The sequence below is a fragment of the Grampus griseus genome, assembly GCF_964374135.1.
Source record: "Grampus griseus genome assembly, chromosome: 8".
NCBI lineage: Eukaryota > Metazoa > Chordata > Mammalia > Artiodactyla > Delphinidae > Grampus > Grampus griseus.
In genome coordinates this window covers 68,375,782-68,390,997 of record NC_139002.1, presented here as the reverse complement: position 1 = coordinate 68,390,997, position 15,216 = coordinate 68,375,782, and the positions used below count along the sequence as shown (strand labels likewise).

The 15,216-nt window shown below is 47.1% G+C and overlaps 1 protein-coding gene across 4 annotated transcripts in view; it reads right to left on the bottom strand.

The window, feature by feature from the left end:
* The window catches only part of BMAL1 (basic helix-loop-helix ARNT like 1), a 103,835-nt gene that overhangs the window by 66,877 nt on the left and 21,742 nt on the right, over window positions 1–15,216 (bottom strand). For 3 of the 4 annotated variants that reach the window (XM_082660302.1, XM_082660298.1, XM_082660301.1), the window contains exon 2: window positions 6,094–6,166. The exons of the other annotated variant lie outside the window; for it this stretch is intronic. The gene's annotated coding sequence lies outside the window, so the exon portion shown is untranslated. The remainder of the gene's footprint in view (window positions 1–6,093; window positions 6,167–15,216) is intronic. 4 annotated transcript variants of the gene reach the window in all.

Sequence of the window (15,216 nt, the reverse complement as noted above, 5' to 3'; positions counted from 1 at the left end):
ATGAACATTCATTCATCTATAACCACACAAACAAACGTAAAATGGCCTCTGGGGTGAGTGCTGAAATGAGTGGGAGGATGGGCTGCTGAAGGCCTGGCAGAGGGGCCTGCAGAGTAGAGAAGAATGGGCAGAAGCACAGACCCAGTCAGGCACCTGGGGACAAACCCTGCTCGCATGCCCACAACTGATCTGGGCCTCAGTTTCCTTGAAAGGTATCTTTGGGGTAATAATGATAACCCTGACCTCAGCCAACACATACTGAGGCCCTAATACTAAGTGGTTACCCACCAAGCACTTTGACAATGTCTGCCCCATTGTGAGCAATCAATAAGCAGTATAAAGTGATAACAGTAATGGTGATGATAAGACCTAGGTTTCTTATCAAGGTCAGGGAAGGCCTCCCAAGAAGAAGCAAATCAGCTGATATCTGAAGGCTGAATGGGCATGAACCAGGCAAAGCAGAAGGAAAATGCATTCCATGCTGAGGGAAGAGCTTCTGGAAAGTCCCTGAAAGGGAAAGCAGCAGCATCATCAGTATTTCCAGGCAAGAAAAGCAGCCCCAAGTGCCCGCTGGAGCACCCTGGTCAGTAGGACACGTCTGTGTTGAAAATGGCTTCTGCTTCAAGGAAGCCTTCCCAGATAACTGTGAACCCCCAAAGAAAACCTGCATTCTCCGCACAATTTCCCAGTTCTGTGGCAGAACCAGGAAGTGAAGGAGAGGCAACAGCATCAAACTGAAAGCCCCACATGAAAACATGAGAAGGTACCAGCCTAGCACCTAGGTGCATCACAGCAGCTCCCATGGTAAATACAGACACAGACCTGGCATCCCTGTGCTCAGAGCCTCTTCCTATTTGCTACTCCTCAGTATTCACTGAGGACTTTACAAGGTTCCAAATGAAGATAAAGATGCCGTCGGGCACCTCCACAAAGGACCACCAGCTATCCTCATCCCCCAGCCAGAAAAGCACTCTCAGCTTGAATGTGAAAGGGAGAAGCTGTCAGTGGTTAGCAAGAATCATTATTTTGGCTAATTTAGGAAACTTGGGATTCATCCAGGAAGTTGGGTGGACCTTACTCCTCAGCATTCCTTGATGGACTATTTTTCACTTTGCATTGCTTTACTATCCCATCAACAACGGGAGTTAAAAATAAAAAAGTCAGGGGCAAAGAATATAGAGAAGATATATTCCCGAGGCCTCAGTAGGCTGAGATATGCAATAGGCAACCACAAACCCAGGCCCACAACAACCTATCCTGCCAACAAAACTGAGAAGCAAGGAGGCCCCACCCAACTCAATAGCCAATGAACCTCCAGTTTCAAATACATTTGATCACGTTATAAATCTGTTGTCTGGCTGCGCAAACAGACTTTGCTATCCTCACTCTTTCAACAAACACTTCCTGAACCAGGTACATAGTGCTGGCACCGAGAACCCAGAGATGTGTGTGTGCATGTGTGTGTGTGTGTATGTGTGTTCCCCACCCTTAAGGAGCTCAGTTTACTGAGCATAACAGATAGTAAATCAACAGTTACGCCAATAAATGTTTTGGAAGAGAGAGAGATGCAGGGTGTTCTGGAAGCCAGGAGGAAGGTCACCTCCAGGTCACAGAGAAGTGCAGGGTGGGGAAGGAAGGTGTCCAGAAAATCAGAAACTTGACCCGAGTTAGTGAAATGGGGAGCAGGGGGTGGGTCATTCCCAGGAAAGGGCCCAGTTCTGGCAAAGGCACCAGGAAGTGATGGCTGTTGAAAGGCCGGGCTGATGTGAGAAATACGGGTTAGGGAAAAAGTGAAATAGGGAAGGTGGCCAAAGGCCAGTTATGAAAAGACTGCAGGCCCGCTGTGGGGGTTTAAGCTCTATTCTATAAGCAATGAGGAGCCCCTGGAGAATTTTAAGCAGGAGAAAGCCATGATAGATGTGTGAGTTAGAAACATCATGCTGCTAGGAAGTGGAGGTGGACTGAAGGAGGACAAAAGTGTGCCCGGGGAGACCAACCAAGAGGCTGCTGAAACAATCCAAATGAGGAGTCCTAAACGAAGGGGTGGGCAGGGAGTGACAAATTAGAACACGGGCTCTTCCAGAAAAGGTAGCCAATGGAAGACGACAGTTGAGGGAAAGGACAAAGCCAAGGGTGACTCCTGCAGTCGACATGACTGAGGGGGTGCAGTCCCACCCCAGGCAGGCACCACAGGGAGACAGACACACTGGGTACCAGGCGAGGGCTGAGTTGGAGGTGCCCACAGGATAGGAGCTAGGAAGGAGGGCTGGGCAGAGGTTCTGGGCTGGATCTGCAGATCTGGGTGACTTCAGGAGAGAGGTGAACAGTGGATGAGCTCACCGGGGAAGAATACTGGGACTGACCAGAAAGGGATCAAGCAAAACCTTATTAAGCTAAAGGTAGAGAAAAGAGAACCGGCACAGCAAGCTGCGGAGTCGAGGTCTACGGAGTTGGAGGAGAACCAGGGGGTGGCAGGCCAGACAGGAGGGTGAGCAGAGGAGAGGGGCCAGGAGGGGAGCGCTCAGCCCTGCCAGAGGTAGGAGGCTGCTCTGGCCCCAGGAGGGAGCTCTCGCTGCGGGGAGCAGTTAGCTGGGTGTTAGCAACCACAGCCAAGCAAAAGAATTAAAACAGAGTGGACAGCTTAGACGACATATGTGCAGTCACCCCAAAGTGCATTATTATGACTTTTTTCAGAGGATTATCCTGCCTGCCTGACCTCAGACTGCACATCTCACCTGTCTATTCTGTCTGTCTCCCCTGCTGGCTCATCTGCCTCACGAGGACAGAACCTGTCCTGTGTCACCTGCAAAACTGCAGTGCCGACAGCAGTGCCTGGCACACAGAGGTGAAGCTCCTTGCTCCAAGTTGCCTGGCTCACTAGAAACAACAAATATTCTATCAGCACATGCTACACGCCTGATACCAGGCTGGATGCTGGGGGTACGGTGGGAAACAAGTCAACGCAGGACCCTGGCCTCGGACCTTGAAGTTGGAGGTGAGCAGAGAGAGATACAAGTATTTAAACAAAAAGTAGATTATAACTGCCTTAGAGCTAGGACTGGAATCTGACTGTCATGCCTTCTAGTGAGATTTCCTTTCCAAGCCCAAACCTGCCACCTTCTGCAACTAAATGAAAATTTCAGCAGGGGAAACAGTTAGTGTTTGAAGTTTGGCCTTAGTCTCCCCCAAGGATCCCATACTGCTTCCACACTTTTAATAGACTCCTAAGGAGCAGAAATACCCACCACAGCCTCTGAATATTTAACCTTAAGAACTCATTCTGTCTCCAGTCCTTCTATGTAAGTTAGAGGAGAAATTCCACACCCAGGTGGGAGAAAACAGAAAGTGGCCTAAACTAAGGGGGTCAGATAGGTCTGGGTTCAAATCCCTTGTAACCTCAGGCAACCTCTTGTGATTTAATTTCCTTATTGCTGAAGTGGGAACACTAATTCCTCTTTCACAGGTGGTTGCAAAGATGAAATAAAATGATACCTACAGAGTACTCGGCACTATGCCTGGGATATAGTGAGACTTCACTAAACGGAGGCTCCAAACCAGTTCCACCTGTTGCTTTTATGACTCCATCTCTAACTGCTATATTTGCAAAAACCGACCCAAAGACTACTCAGAATTCAAACCAAGGAACATACACTCGAAATGCTTGGCACATAAATTGCTATCTAGTTGAGCGACTTGAGGAATTATCGCAAATTCCCATACTTGGGCAGACTCTGCAGTAAGGAGTTTAATTTCCGTTTCTTGCTCTACCCTATTTTCTCCTCCAACTCAGGCAAATGCAACTATTTCCCCAACAGATCACATCTTGTCTCATGGCAAGGGTCCAAACATGGGCTAGATTCCGTTGGTGCAAGTTATGACAGAGCTCAGAACACCACACCTCAAAGAAAGCATAAGAACGCAATCACAAGCCCAAGGTACACACAAACTCCCAAACACACTTGGCTCCAGAGACGGACAAGAGAACTGGTCGTGGCTTGCTTTGCTTGCCTCAAAGCTAAAGAAAGGGTTATTTTGGCATGCAGACGCTGAAATCTTTGTGTCTCCGTTCTTTTACCATCCAAACTCTCCGTAAGTGGTCACTTTTACTAATGTATCTGATTCTTTACCCGTCATTTATGATGGACCCTGTGCAACCTGGCTTCCTCCCCCCTTCCCCCCTCCCTACATCTCATTCTCAAGGCCAGCGGTAGCCACCTTGTCACCAATTCGGCAGCCTTCCCTCAGGTCCCTTCTCTGTGGTCTCTGCTGTCCCATCCTCCTCCCTTCCTGGGACTCTCTCCTTCAGCCCTCTGCTCATCACGGGGAGAACTTATTAATCCTATGGTTTCTGTTCTACACCTCTAGACCTACCCTTCCCAGCCCTGGCTTCAGCCCTGCATTTCTTTTTTTTTTAAAGATTTTTTTTGATGTGGACCATTTTTTAAAATAAATAAATAAATTTATTTATTTATTTTTGGCTGCGCTGGGTCTTCGTTGCTGCGCATGGGCTTTCTCTAGATGTGGTGAGTGGGGACTACTCATCACAGTGGCTTCTCTTGTTGCAGAGCACGGGCTCTAGGCACGTGAGCTTCAGTAGTTGTGGCTCATGGGCTCAGTAGTTGTGGCTCGCGGGCTCTAGAGTGCAGGCTCAGTAGTTGTGGCACACGGGTTTAATTGCTCCGCAGCATGTGGGATCTTCCCGGACCAGGGATCAAACCCGTGTCCCCAGCACTGGCAGGCAGGTTCTTAACTACAGTGCCACCAGGGAAGTCCCGATGTGGACAATTTTTAAAGTCTTTATTGAATTTGTTACAATAATGCTTCTGTTTTATGTTTTGGTATTTTGGCCACAAGGCATGTGGGATCTTAGCTCCTCAAGCAGGGATCAAACCCGCACCCGCTGCATTGGAAGGTGAAGTCTTAACCACTGGACTGCCTGGGAAGTCCCCAGCCCTGAATTTCTAATTGCCTACTAGACATATCCTGTGGATGAATCAGTACCATCTCAAATTCAGTGTATCAACAACTGGACGCATCAACTACCCTTCTCCATCCCCAATAGCCACATTTCTGTCAATGTTACCATTGTGAACTATCAAGTTTAAACTTTCATCTTCTTTGGCTCCTGTCTTTAAAGTCTAAGAAGACCATAAATCCTACCATTCTTCCTTTGCAATATCTCTCCTATTGGACCTTTTCTCCATTTTAAGCACTGTTAACCACATGACCTCACACCTGGATTGCTACTGCTGCCTTGGAACAGGACCCATGCTTCTTGTCCAGCTATCAGATGAATGCTCCTAACTTGTTACTTCGGCCATTTCACTTCTTTGCCCCAAATAACTTCAATGGCTTCCCACTGCCTTCAGGACAAAGTCCAAGTGCCTTAGCCCAGCACAGCATTCAGGGTCTAGAAAAGGAGTGGGCAAACTATAGCCCACAGGCCAAATCCGGCCCACGACCTGTTTCTGTAAATAAAGCTTTTTTGGAACACAGCCACACCGTCATACACATATTAACTATGGCTGCTTTCCCACTATAATGGCAGAGTTGAGTAGCTATGACAGAAACCATATGGCCTAGGAAGCCAAAAATATTTACCATCTGATCCTTTACAGGAAAAATTTGCTGACCCTGGTCTAGAATAGAATAATCAACCACCAGCAGATCCTGAAGAAGTTCTTACTCACCACTCCTTTGGATGAAGTTTTTGTTCCTGTGGGTCTTCTGCTGAGCCCACTTTCTTTACATCTTACACCCACCTTCTCAAGCCTGAAAAGCTTATTTCACTCCCCCCCGGACTGGTCCATCCTTCAAAATGCAGCCAAAGCTGCACCTCTCTGTGAGGCCAGCTGCGTCCATCCCTTGCACCCCTGGGTGTTTCTCCTCTGGCTTCTCCCTCTGCACCTACTGCAGAAACCTACAGTGGGATCCACTTCTCCTGTGGATCTTTTCCACCTATACTGTAGGCTTCTCTAGGGTCCAGGCTTGGTACCCTTCACAGAGCAGCACCAATGATAACTACCTTGCCCTTCATTCCAAATACCAATCCTTGACAGCATAATTTGGTAAGAAGGCATCAAACAAACTTACCAATGAAGGCCTAGCATTCCACATTTGAAAAGTTAAGCTTGGGTCCAAAAGCATGCACTCTAGCCAGCACCACCTAAAAGCCAATGAAATAAGAGTTTAACTTTAAAAGAGAATATTTACATGTTTTCTTTAAATTTACAACCCCAATAAGTTTTGATTTACTGTCCTCCCAGGATGTCTATCTCTGCTTCTCTGCCTAGAAAATACTGCTCATCCTTCAAATCCACTGGACAGCCTTTCCCTGGAAGCCATCCCAGTGTCCCTGACAGGCCAGGCACCCTCCTCTCGGCTCCCATGGAACCTCGGTGAGACATTTATGGTAACATGCGGTACAATGTAGCATAATTTCTTATTTGGGAATGGAGTCCCTAGACTGTAGGCTTATCAAGAGAAGCGATCTGAGAAATTCACCCCTTCCCTTACCTCCAGTGCCTAGAATACTACGGGCATTTAGACAGTCCTCAATAAATATTTGTAAAATGGGTGGAAAAATAACCTACTCAATTCATGAACACATGCCCAGGCATCTAAAATTCTGCTAGGCCGCAATTTTCATCAGAGAAATGCATGCTTCAATCCCACTGCTTTTAATAGGCAACGGGTTTAACAGGAAGGATTAATGAGATTAAGCTTCTAAATGCACATCTCTGGAATGACACTCCCATGGGCAGAAACCTTTAGAGGCTCCCAGAGCCCAAGAAGGCAAGCCCAACTCCACAGCCAGGCTGCCAGGCCTGCAGCAACTGGCTCAGCCTGAGTCTGCAGCCTCAGCTCCTGTGATCTCCCCCAGCGGATGCTTCAATCTAGACAGATAGGACTGGTGCCCAGACCCTTCTCTCAGCATTCCTTCCAGCTGGATGTCTTCCTCCCCTTCTCTCCACATGATCTCCCTCTACTGAAATGACTTCCATTTCAACATCATATTCCCAACCAAGGTCATGGTGGGGCTCAATAAGATTTTTTTTTCCTTTCTGATTTTGTGTGTGTGTGCGTATGTGGTGGTAAAACACACATAACAAAATTTACAAGCTTAGCCATTTTTAAGTGTGCAGTTCAGTGGTATTACACACATTCACACTGTTGTGCAACTACTACCAGTCATCTCCAGAACTTTTTTTTCATCTGCAAAACTGAACCTTTATACCCCTTAAACAACAACTCTACCTTCTCCCTTCCTCTCAGTCCATGGCACTCAAAAAGTTTTTGTGGAATGAATGAATGAATCATTGAACGAATGAAGACATGAATTAATCTGACCTCAACCCTCCCCACAAAAGCCAGAAGTACTGTCTGTTTCTGCTGGGCTCCCACGATACTATCTTCACATCTTTCTCAGACTTGTTTCAATCAATCTTAAATGACCCTTTTTTGCACACCTGTATTCTCCTTCAAGGCCGGAACTATGACTTATTTGAAAGGCTAAGTTTGGGTCCAAAAGCACGCATTTAGCTTCTCCTCCATGTTGTTAGATCCAAAGGGTGAGTCTGAGTCCTCCTCTTACAGCTTTTGCTACCAGTGAATCAAGCCCTCTTGTTTGACCACTCTCTTCAGGGCTTCCAGGCTAGCACTCTGGGTTTTCCATCTACCTCACTGGCTGTTCTTTCCCTTTGCTGGTTCTTCCTCATCTCCCCACCTCTTAATGTAAGAGTGCCCCAGGGCTCGGTCCTGGTTCTCCTGTCTTCTCTGTATTCCTTCAATCACCCCCTGGGTGATCTCACCTAGTCTCATATTACCTATAGGCTGAGGATGCCCAGATTTCTCTCCAAGTGCAGACCTCACCTCTGGACTCCTGGCTAATATATCCTACTGCCTGTTTCAGGTAAGATGTCAAGTGGACAGGAGGTCTGTGTGAGATGTGCTCCATGTCTCAAACTTGACACATCTCACACAGACCCCTGATCTTCCCCCAGACCTGCTCCTCCAGAATCTTATCCATCTCAGTTTAAGGCCATGGTCTTCCAGTTGCCCAGGCCAAAGATTCGGAGTCATTCTCGTCTTGTCTCGTCTCTTTCTCTCTTATTCTCTATCCAATCCTCTGGTTTTTACCTTCAAAATATATTCACAATGTGACCATTTCTCACCTCCTCCACCATTACCAGCCTAGATTATTGCAATAGCCTCCTAATTGGTGTCCCTGCTTTCCCTGCTTCTATTTTTGGTGTCACTCCCACTTCCACCCATAGCCTATTCTCAATACAGGAGGGAATCTGTTACAACATAAATCAGATTATGTCATTTCTTTGCTTAAAATTCTTGCAAGCCTTCCCAGCAAGGACAATGCCAAAAGGATAAATGTTTCCAGAGCAGACCTGCAGGCCCTGGGGCAGCGATGGGGGAGGCAGGGCCTTCAGGCCTGCATCTTCCTCTCAACCATCTATTTCTCGACTGGCAGTCCTGACACACCTCCTATTATCTGATTCCTTAAAGAAAAGAAACTTTTTAAAGGGAGAAAAGTAGAATCAATCAGCTTCCTTTTCCAGTTAGGACACCACAAGAAGCCAGTAACACCCACATTTCTTAAGAAGCAATAAGAAAGATATGTCAAGTCTGCCACCACTTAATGACTAGTTTCCAAAGAGAAAGCTAGCCTCTCAGGGAACAGTTGGTGCTAGTGGTGAGTCCTCCTGAAGCACCCCCTGCCCCCTCCAGCTGTTCACCACGCCCTATTTGCCTAATTGTCTCCAGACTCTGTCCCCCTCCTCAACCCCTCGACGCTGTGGCTGGAGGGTGAAGTCCAAATGACATAAGGATCCAAAGACTTGAATTAGCTCAGGTCTCATCTGTTCTCCCCAGAACTACAGCAGCAGCCTCTCTACCAGTCTCCCCAGCTCTCCTCATTTACTTATTTCCAACTACAACTTTACACAGTGATAATTTTAAGAAAACCTAAATTTGATCAAGTCCCCTGCTTTAAAACTCTCCAAAGAGTTCCTACATTGCCATACTATAAATTCTTCAGAAGATATTATACAGTGAACCATAGTAAATATTCTTTTCTATCTTCCGTAGATGCTTTTCTTCTGCCTTCTTCCTTAAAAGTCCTTGCTTGCGAGCCCCCTGGTGGCCTAGTGGTTAGGATTCCGAGCTTTCACTGCCATGGCCCGGGTTCAATCCCTGGTCGGGGAACTGAGATCCTGCAAGCCATGCAGTGTGGCCAAAAAAAAAAAAAAAAAAAGGCCTGGCTTGATCTAATGGGGGTGGGTAAACCATCCGGCTCAGATTAGTCTACTCCCTGCAACAGTGATAGGTCAAAAAGGATAAGCACATCGCCCAAGCTGGGCCAACCATAGCCTTTCTCTAGGATCAATATATGGATGCAGAGAAAGGAGTTCTCCCTTCACTGGAATTGGTAAGCGGGAGCTGTCAGCAGTGGTGCCCCCCAGGGAGGGTGGCCTGTCTGCAGTAGGAAAGACTGATGTCAACACACAAAGAATGTAAGGTGCCAGAGAGACCACCAGCAGCGTCAACTCCCATTCCAGAACCTCTTGCTTTTGTGAACTCCTACAGCACCCTTCACAGTTATGGAACCAAGAACTACCCACTTATGCCTCAGCTAGCTGGAGTCCCAACAGGCCCGCCATGACGTTTCCTGTATCTGTGCCTTTCCCCACAATGTTTCCTCTGCCCAGAATGTGTGCTCCTTGGGTTTTACACAGCAGCCAGGCTTTCTCTGTGGAGCCGGCCCCGAAGGGAAGCACAGTTAGTCCAATCTTCCGGTCATGCTCTAAAAGGCCTAGAATATACCTACTCTGTTACACTTACACCACTCCCCTAGCTCCCCAATCTCCTAGCTAGTTGCCCAAGCTAGAAACCTCAGACTCACCTGGTCCTCGGACTTCCTTGTGGCCTGCATGGACTCTCCCTTCTTCCTTTCTGCCCCACGTCTGCTGTCGCAGTCCAGAAATGCATCCTCACCTCCCTGGGCCCAGGCACCAGCCTCCGGGTCTCTCTGCCACTCCCCTCTCCATCCCTCCACACTGCTGCAGAGTTGAACCTCCAACATCCCTCCTGCCACCTACAGAGTCAAACCCCTGGCGTGAAGGCCCTTCACACACTGGCTTCAACCCAATCCTCTAATTTCTCCCAACCACTTCCACTTCCAGGAGGATGCGGTAGACACACCTTTCCCTATTCCACCTGCTGTGCACAACAAAAACCCCTGCACGTGATATGTAAAACAAACAAGAGAGGACTCTGAAAGGCGGAGTGAAGAAGGCAGACCAGTGAGGGGCCTCAGGCCTGGAGGAAGGACACCATGGTGAGTGGCCTGCATTTTCTTTTTGCCTCACTTGGAACGGAAGAACCTGGAGATGCCAACAAGCACAGACGAAAAAGGCTCCAACAAAAGCTTGCTGCCTCGAGCAAGATAGACAACTTTTAGATAGTAACTGCCCTATATCAGCCAAACACCACAGAAAACCCCATGGTCCCACCCACACCCATACAACAAAGTGCAAATGACATGTGCAAAAATCATCTACAGCTAACCATACACTTAATGGTGAAAGACTGAATGCTGCCCCCCAGGATTAGGAATAGGCAATGCTGCCCACTCTTACTCAGCAAAGAGCCAGCACAAGAGGCAACAAACGGAAATAAAACAGATTGGAAAGGAAGAAATCATCTGTATTTGTAGATTATGTGATTGTCTAGATAGAAAATCCTGTGGAATATACAAAAAAAAAAAGCCTGCAACTAATTAGTGAGTTTATCTAGGATGTAGGATACAAAATAAAAACTCAATTGTTTTTCTGTATACTAGCAATGAACATGTGGACACTGAAATTAAAAATACAGTACCATTCACAATCACTAAAAAAAGAAAAGAAAAAAAAGAAAATGAAAGAAACACTCAGGTGTAAATATAATTTCTTCCAGCAAATCACTGTATGATCTAGCCACATGGGTCTACTCTGTCAGGAGGGCAGGAACAGTACATTTGTTTCCCTCTCCAATGAAACCAAAATACCCAGCCAGTGCCCAGCACCTAGTAGGCATGCAATATTTGCTGCCACAGCTCGTACCCTGCTCTGTTTAAGATAGACTTTCTTCCCCTTATGCTCCTAATGGGAGCACCATCTACTAAAAAATTCCATCTCTCATTTCTGCCTTGGCAGGTCATGATTGCCAAGTAAGAACCAGGAAAACTGCTTCCGCTTCCACTCCCAAACACACTTATATTCTTACATTACACACAGCATGGATTGGAAGTGGCCTCTGCAGGTATCTCTTGGTTACCCAGGGGGACACTGGGTCCCTTCCACATCAGTCCAAGGGGCCCCAAGACTCAGTCCAAAGATCCCAGGCAATGATGTGAGACCATTGCCAAAGTTGTTCCATCCAGGCTCTGTGCTGGGAGGAGCTACAGATGTCCTCCCTCTGTCTGAAAGCTCAGTTGTGGAAAAGAATTGCCCATCTGTGCTAAAGAAAGTACTGTGGAGGAGAAGAGGCTACGCGAGATACATCAGGGCCCAGAGGGCGTCCAGATATCTTTTTTCAAAAACTTTCCCCCTCTTTCTACTTCTGTGGGTAGAAAGTGAGTCTAATAGTCATTAAGCAAAAGCCAAGAATCTCAGAACTATCCCGATTCCTTTCTTTCTGTCACACACCACCACCAACCCCGCAGCAAAACCTGTTGTTCCACTTTCAGAACAGATCTCAAATCCAACCACTTCTCCGCACCTCCACCATCACCACCACTCGGGACCTGGCTGCTCTCACCACTCACTGGGTAACGAACGGCAACAGACTCGACTTCTCTCCCTGAGTCCTCCCTCAACACAGTAGTCAGGGTGAGCCTTTCATGATGCAACTCAGATCAGTCACTCACAATGCAACCAAGTCCTGACAATGACCTTAATGGCCTGGCCCCCTTCACTTCCCTGCCTTCACTTTCCACCATGTCCTCATCTTCTCCTCACTCCACTCCAGCCACCTTAGCCACCTTTACTTGCTGTTCCCATGCCTAATGCTCTATCCCAGTTAAACCCACGACTCACTTCTTCCCCTCATTCACCACTACACTATGAGTTCACCAAAACCCTTTTTTTTTTACCTTGTGAGCACATGGCTGGACTACATTTCCCAGCCCTCCTTGCAGTTAGGAGTACACTGAGTGTGACTGAGTTCTGGGTGGGAGGGATGCATGCTTCTTCCAGACTGGCCCACAAAAACCTCCCCACAAAGTCCTCTCTCTTTTTCCTCACCCTCCAGCTGAATGGAAAGGAATCTGAGGGCCTTGAAGAGGGCAGAGCCACAAGATAGAAGAAGTGTGGGTCCCTCAATAACCACCAGGAAGGATGCCTGCTTAACCAGGAGCAGCCACATTGGAATTTTTCTATATGAGAAATAAAAGTTCTCTTGGGTTGATATGCTGAGATTTGGGGGGCTGTTTGCTATTCAACCTAACAATTTGGTCTCCTTCTCAATGAGGCCTTCTTTGATTGCTCTATTTAAAATGCTCCCAACGCTTCTTAGCTGACTGCCTTGCTTTCTTTTTCTCCACAGTCCTTATTACCATATAGCGTACTGTATATTTTATTTATTATTTTTTTCTCTACCTCCCCAAATTTGAATGTAAGCTGAAGGCAGGAATTTTTGCTTTTTTTTGTCATATCCCCTGGGTCTAGAACAGTGCTTGGAATGTTGTAGACAATCATGTGTTGTTGAATGAATGAATAAATGAATAAATGAATGAATGAATGGACTACATGGGCTCCAAGGTCAGAAAGGCCTTGGAGTGGAGGCCCACTCTGCCATTTACTACCTGTGTGACCTGGGGCAAGTTACTCTCCCTCTGTAAGACTCATTTCCTTCAACTGTAAAATGGGGGTAACAGTGCCTTCTTTATAGGGACTGGGAATAATTAAGATCATGAACATAAATCTTTCAGTATAGTGCCTGGAAACAGCTCAGGCTCCATACACGCTAATTACCAGCACTGTCAACTCAAGGCCAGAGGACAAGACTGGGTGTCAGGTGCTGGCAAAGTCACTGGTAGGGACACCTATCAGAGCGGAAGAAACTGAATGGATTATTTACATGCAGAAACTCTTCTAGAAGAAATCGTGGCAAATACCTAGGTAGTGAAATTCAAGAGCAGCCTAAAAGTTCTCAGTAAATTGCAAACGATCAGAAAAACATGACAACTGGTGTCAGGGGTGATGAAAAGTCTGCAGAAAAGCACTGCTCTGGAGAGAGCACAACCCCAATGATGAGAGATCACTTTGTGCCTTTTAAGAAACAATTTTCACAGCAAAGCTCCAGAAAAGAGAGGCCTCTTGCATCATGAGGACAAGGTAATAAGGCTATAAAAATGGAACTCAAATAAACGACACACAGAGCCTACATGGGCCCAATTTTCCAGGAAAAACAGTGATCGCTACAGCATTCAGATGAGGCAGTCACACTTGTGCCTGAGCATAGCAAATAGCTTTCAGAAATCATTAGGCTGCAGAAAAGCCACTGAGTTTGCCAAATTAGCAGTGCCAGCTCTCACCTGCCCTTCTCTGTCATGCTCTCGTCTTTCTACTGACAAGAGGACACAGACAATCATAGCCAATGTCTGCACCTGCTTCACCATCTTCAAAATACACAGCATCCTGGAGTGAGCAGCACCTCAGTCAGAACCCTGCAGAACCCTGCAGAACCCTTCCATTGCCCTTTGTGTCTGCAGCCTGACCAACCCCTCTCCCAGGCCCTCTCAGCTTTCACTGGCTCAGACCTGCTCTCAGATCTCACCTCCTGGAACTCTCTGCAGTGCTGGGCCTTGTTGACAAACCCCCTTTTTGAAACTCCTTCTTCCTGTGGCCCCTCACAGCTCTCACAAACTCCCCCATACCCACCACTGCGATCCCTCTCATCTCTGTCTCTGGCCCCCTCTTCCACCTCTGCACCTCTAAACATTGGTACCCCAAGCCTCTACGATAGGATGTCTACCCACCTTTCTGGTTCTAGTGCCTGTTCTTCCCCTATATTGGAGGCAGGACAGCTTGGTGGTTAGAAGCAGATATTCTGGAGCCAGACCAACTGGGTCTGATCTTAGCTGTACAGCACTATGGTCTTGGACAGATAATAAATTGTTTTATGTCTATTTCTTCATCTGTAAAATGGAGACAATTATAGAAGACCTCACTTGGGTCACTGCAGGGATAAAATGAGCTAATATAGATAAAGGTCTTAGAACCATGCCTCGCACCTGATACACTCCATAATGTGCTAGCTATGACCACTATTACATGAGCCCATTGTTTCAGCCAAACCCCAAACATACACCATGTCCTTCTACCTCCGCTTCCTCTACTCAGGCCTTTCACTTTTCCTGTGAATGTCTATCTCAGCCAGGCCTTAAGGTGCTGACAAAAGCAACCACTCTTTAACACCTTTCTATATTCCCTCACCCCAGCTGTCCAATGAGATGGAATACCTCCCTTCTCTAACAGGGTGGGGCGGACTTCTCCCAGGGCCCTCTTCCTAATCTCGCTTGAATAATCATTAATTTTAGATGTGTCTTACCTTCCCACTCCCAGTTCATGAACTCCTCAGAAACAGTGGTGCATTGGGTTTTTTTCCCCAAATTTTTATCCCCTGTAACCTTATACACTGTAAAGACTCAGTCAACATTTGCTGGGTTACGCTGAAATGCAGAGCCTAAAGCCTGGGTCTACATAACAATCTACAGAGACTAAAACAACAACAGATCAGCAGGACAGGGGAAGCCTCCCCCATCACCCCAAAGCCAACACAGATTTCAGGTTAAAAAGAATACAGGGGGAACTTCCCTGGTGGCACAGTAGTTAAGAATCCACCTGCCAATGCAGGGGACATGGGTTCGAGCCCTGGTCCAGAAAGATCCCACATGCCGTGGAGCAACTAAACCCATGCGCCACAACTACTGAGCCTGTGCTCTAGAGCCCGCGAGCCACAACTACTGAAGCCCGCATGCCTAGAGCCTGTGCTCCACAACAAGAGAAGCCACCACAATGAGAAGACTGCACACTGCAACGAAGAGTAGCCCCAGCTCACCGCAACTAGAGAAAGCCCACGTGCAGCAACGAAGACCCAATGCAGCCAAAAAAAAAAAAAAAAAAAAGAATACAGGGGACCAAGTCAGTCATATTTGTT